Source organism: Pteropus alecto, unplaced genomic scaffold (assembly GCF_000325575.1).
Source record: "Pteropus alecto unplaced genomic scaffold, ASM32557v1 scaffold20, whole genome shotgun sequence".
In the NCBI taxonomy this organism is placed as follows: Eukaryota; Metazoa; Chordata; class Mammalia; order Chiroptera; family Pteropodidae; genus Pteropus; species Pteropus alecto.
Genome location: NW_006436298.1, coordinates 39,779,265 through 39,785,007, shown reverse-complemented (window position 1 = coordinate 39,785,007; position 5,743 = coordinate 39,779,265).

Here is a 5,743-nt window from a genome sequence, read left to right as displayed (position 1 = left end):
TCAAAGGAGAATCATGTGAGGAAGAACTGAAAATGGTTTGGAAACAGGAAGTCATGCATATTATATTGTAAAATAAATCTTGCAAGCATAGGGCTCATTTAGGTCTGATTCTCTCACGAAGACATATATAAATGGCAGGATGTAGGACCATCTGCCTGGGGCGGAGGTGGGGGGAGGGGTTGCTAGGAAAAGTAAAAGGGGCTGGTAGTGAAATATTAAAGCCAGGCAGTAGCCCTTTGGCCGTTGCTGCAAAACTCTCCTAGGGAAACAAAGTTTTATTATCATAGTTAGGATGCGCCTAAACTGATGCCCTAAATTGGCTCAATTCTCTTTTTAAGGTGAAGTATCATTAAGTTCCAAAGAGATATGACTCGATCTCTGCAGATGGCTGCTCAAGCTGGCTAGTGACCAGTCTACGACCACGTCCTGTACCCTGAGTCTCAGTCAAAGCAAGCCCTGCCAGAGAGAGATGGCAGCTTCTTTCCTCGAATTTAATGGCTTGACCCATTACTGAAAATACCATTCTCAAAACAACGTGGCCGTTGGTGTGCTCTGTTCAGGGCTGTCCCAGCCCCAGGGTTAGAGGCAGAATGACTTACATCAAGGACAGCTGGCACCTCACTAGCCTGGACAACGCAGGTCGAGAGGTAAGGCAACATCAGGGCCTGCCTGGACCCAGCCTGAAGCTCTGGCCTCCCCTAGAGTGGGAAGGTGTGTGCAAGAGATGAAGGTTTCAGCTATCCTGAAATGGAGGAGGCCTGGCTAGAAAGGACAGTGAGAGAAGGAACGGGATGTATGAAGGTGATCATCAGTCTCTTCGTTTATACAGGCTTTCAATTGTTCATTCGATTAAATATCTAACTTAAGAGAACAGATGGTATTAAGATAACATCAGATGCTTCCATTTCCTCCACCTTCTCCTTCCTTATCCTCAAGAGTTGCAAGTTTTTTTCTGTTTTTGTTTTGGGTTTTTTGTTTTTTGGTTTTGGGGTTTTTTTTTGGTCTTGTTTTTTTAACAAAGGAAATTGACAAAGCAGAACATAGAAATCTTTGGCACACTCTGTGAGGGAGAGGGGCGGTATGTTGTCTTTGTAAAAGTGTAGCTGGCATTCTTTTCTGTTCTGTTTAGATCTGTGGCTAAGGAAAAGAATCACACTAGTGAAGAGCAACAGGGTTTCAGTTCCTGGGCACAAGACCATATCAGGAAAATTAACTGGGCTTCTGCTCTCAGCCAAAATCTTTTGCAGGGTAGAGCGTGATGACACAGAGGCAGTAGGCTCTGAGATGCGCTTCCTGTAATAAATTCTCCACCCGTGCTGGGGAAAATAAAGCATTTTCTTACACGTTCATTTGTCAGACATCTTGGGCATACCGAGGTGAGAGAGGGAAAAAAATAACAGAACCCAAAATAGCACAGCATTGCGTGGGAAGGATGATAAAATTATGGCACTTTGAATGGTGATAGACATTGAGGTTTCATTTTATCACTCTATAAAAGTGCGCCTTGGGAGATTTGCTGTTTCCATTTTCTTTCTCCTCATCCCCATGTTTTTCTCACATGAATATGTACACTGTCGCATATTTTACTTCAATTTTGGATGTTTTTCTTCAAATCATCCCACTTCAGATCCACACAGCCTTGCTGCTCAGTGATGGCTGTGTGTCTGCCCCTGCGCAGTGCAGGAATGGCTTTCCAGAGCTGCATCTCAAGTCACCACTCCTACGGAAATGTCTGTAGCCTTCGCTGGCCCATGGGCCACATTATTCAAAGACTAAGTACGGTCTATGGCCATGCCACCCTGAACATGCCTCATCTCATCTGATCCCTGAATGTGCCCCATCTCGTCTGATCTTGGCAGCTAAGCAAGGTCGGGCCTGGTCAGTACTTGGATGGGAGACCACCTAGGAAGACCAGGTGCTGCAGGTGTTCAAAAAAAAAAAAAAAAACCAAGTATGGCTGCTGCCCCTTTGAAGGTAAATGCATCGCCCCGAATCTGGGAAATGGGAATCTCTGGTATCTCTTCCCACTGCCAATTCACAGAAGCCAGGCAATAAATATCTGCTGGATTGAAAGGACACTGCTGCATCTCTCACTTCCAGCCTTGGCAACCTGAAGCAGCTTTTGCATCTTCATCATGCCAATTTTGTGATGAACAGGTTGTTCTTCCAGTTGTGGTCAGGTACACAAATCTTATCATCTCTACATCAACCCCAACCCCAACCTAAACAGGCCAGGAGAAAGAGGGAGTGGTAAACGCCTCAGTCCCTCCTCTCTGAAATGGGGATTTTAAAGGGTCCCCACCTCATCATTTGCATGTGAACTCTCTTAGATAAGGTGTGACCACGGTCTGTACCTGCACACAGTGTTATCTGCTATACTCAATGGATCAGGCAGAGTGTGATCAGAGAAGCAAAAATGCTGTGGATGATTTAAAAATAGGATTTGTTAGAGTTTGTAGGAGTTAGAACTTCTGCAATGGAGACTTCAGACTACCTAATGATGCAGTCTATGAAGGCTGCAGTTTCTACAGGCCAGCCAGACCATCAGTTGATGTGGATAAAAGAAAGGAAAAGATGGAACATGCAAAGATGAACTGAGACTCACATGGAACCTAAGGATAAAACTGGAAACTGTTTCTGTCTCTTACCACCTTGATGCTGTGCATGACCAACAGGAGAAGGTGGTACCCGATGCTACAGAGCTGCTCATACACCTGGCCCAGGACTTGGAGAAGCTGAAGAAAATCTGAGGGAGTTGGAAGATCGGCAGAGCCAGAGCCACTTGGGTGAGCCAGCAGTGTAGCATCGATGTGTGCAAGCTGCTATAGTACATGGCGCCCTGCACCCATATTCAGAGCTTAAGACCTATTGCTCTTGCTCTTGCTTTGTCTCCACTTTCCAAATTGTATTTAAATTATCTCGTGCAGCCAGGGCTTACCTAGAAAGATGCAGGACAGGAGCTCGAGACTGTAGCTCCAGTTTAGTTAAGTAGCTACAGTACAAACCACCATAACACTTATTAAGAGATCTGTGACCTTCCATCTCCAGGTCCCTCACTCCGACCTGTATAAGAAATACTAATCCCAAAGCAATGCATTCATATTCATTAATGACCATCATGAGACTGTAAGGCCCATGGAAACAGGGACCTTGTGATCTGTTCACTACCCTATTCCTGTACTAATAATAGGTATTCAGTCAATTTTGGTTGAATGACTCACTGCCAAAGACAATCAAAACAAATTCTGATTTTTGCACAAGTCTTCAGCCCACTTTGTATTTTTACAATAGTCTATGAATTAACAAACATTTACTGAATACCTATTTTGAACCAGATGCTGTGCTGGTACTGAGGAAAATGCGAAAAAAAAAACAACAACAACAACAAAAAAAACCACATTCATGCCCTGAAAATTGTAGCCATCTGGCTTAAGAGGTGACATGGATTCATCTAAAGCTAATTAATACCAGTGTTACATTTGGTAAAAGTCAGGGAGTGCTAATGAATACTCTAGGAATCCTTATGGGTAACACTTTAGGGAAAGCTTCCCAGAGGAGGTGAGACTTCAGCCAGTGTGTGAAGATAGATGGGGAGTAGAGGGAGAAGGAGGAAGACACTAACAAAGGAGCAGAAGTCAAAGTTCAAAAGGCCCATTTGGGGCAGCTGATAGGCCCCAACCTGGACAGCTTTTCAACTTTGTATAGAGGATGGGAAGACAGAAAGTTGGAGCTCACGTCAAGGATGATTCTTCAAACGCCTAAGCATTCCCAGCATCGAGAATGGAAATTGCAATCATGTTGATCTTCAGCAATGATTAAAAATGTTAAATGATGACACTCACTAAGAATTTACAGTATGCTATTGCTATTATTGCCATCACTTAATCCCAAACTAAACATTAGGTAGTTATTATCCCCATTGATGGATGAAGAAACTGAGGCTAAGAAAGATAAAGTTCCTCCCCCAAGTTCACTCAGCCAGAAGGTAGCCAAACTGGGATCTGAATTCATGCCTGCACCTGCAGCTCCGTCTATAAGCAATCTACCTGCACAGACATGTCAATGACAATTCCTTCCTAACTACTTCAAGACTGCCCAGTCAGGTCTGCAGTTCAAAATCCTAGTGGTGAAGGTGTTGCTGTCAATGCTAAGCAACCAATCAAATGCTAAACTCATGAGGGCCTTCTTCTGTCATTTAATTTCAGTTTTCATTAGAGAAGTAAACACCCCAGACTTTAAACCAGCTAAATTAGAAGAGAATTCCTCTGCCTACAAGGTGGCTCTCTCTACACAGGAGGATGGATTAGGGAGAGAGCCTACATTGTGGTACATGTATTTATCTTAGAATAAACACTTGGCACTTCTTTACTTTTCATCTTATAGGGGTTTCCCCCTGTAGTTATAGGTTTCTTTTGTAAAAAATGTTTTCAGTTTGTAAGTTAAAATGTACTCATTAATGTTAGCACTGAAAATATGTGTGCACAGAGAAATCATGACCTAAGCACCCAGTTTACAGCTGCCTCCAAACAGATCAGAGCCCTGTCCCGCCTCATGCTGGCAGGAGCTCACCTTCCAATCCCCATACCCAGAACTGCTCCAGCAAGGACAGGCCTGGCTGAGCCAATGAAGCAGGAAGGGAGAAGGAGCTAAAGCCAGTAAATGTGTCAATTTATTTGGACTTCCTGCAATTTAGAAGCTGATTTCAAAGAAAAATTACTTCGAGCCTCAGACTCCTCCTGTTGTTGCCAACTGTGGCCCGTTTTTACAGCTGACTGACCACCGGCTAAAAACGTGGGCCCTGGTAGTCTCTGCAGGCCTTGATGGCTCCTTGCTGCCCTCAAGCAGAAGTCATAGCATAATTACAGCTAATGGAGGCAAGTTGGGGCAGGCCTGCCACCACATAACCACCACCTGCTTCCCCAACGATAGGGCCCAGGCTTGCACATGCAGCTGTTTGTTGTGAATCCCAAGTCAACAGCTGACATGATTCATTAGAAGTTCACACTCCCCTGCTGCAATCCCCTTACGCCTCTCTCACCTTCTCTGCTATCCCTCACACACAGCCCAGTCCACCAGCTCCATGCTCCCTGCTTTCCCTCTCTCCCGCCCTGGCCCCATGCGACCTCTAAGGTTAATTATGCTGCCTCAAGGCTTCCAGAAGGAAAAGAAACAGTCTGATTACACTGGGAGTGAATGGGCAAAGGGGCACGCGCCAGCACCCGTACCCGTGCCCCCCATAAATCACAGCATAAGCCTTTTTCTTCAGCAGTTTAAATGAGTATGTCTCATTAAAAATCCATCTCTCTCCCATTGCCAGCCTGAGACTGGGGATAAGAGTTGTCAGAGTGCTCTGTGGTAATAAGGAACACATTAATATCACCGAGTTTCCCAAAAGATGTTTTTTTTTTTTTTTCTTTTTTGGTTCAGAAAAGGCAGTTATTTAAATAGAGTTGTTTGGAGGGTGAATCATTAATACGTTGTCCTCTCAACAAACCCTTTAAGAACCTATTAACAGAGCCTCAGTTGTTCAGAGGGGTGATTCCTCTGCATGGCTTATCTCAGGGCAACTGGAGGATGTATTGGATCTGCTCAAAGAGAGCCTGTTCTGAGGAAACAGGCAATCTGGGGGAAGCTCTGGGATGGTGCCTCAGCCTCAGCCAGCAGGGTTACTCTAGGCCAAGGTAAAATGTGGGAGGCCAGAAGCAAAAGGAAGCAGCCACCTGCAGGTGGGGCCCAATGAACG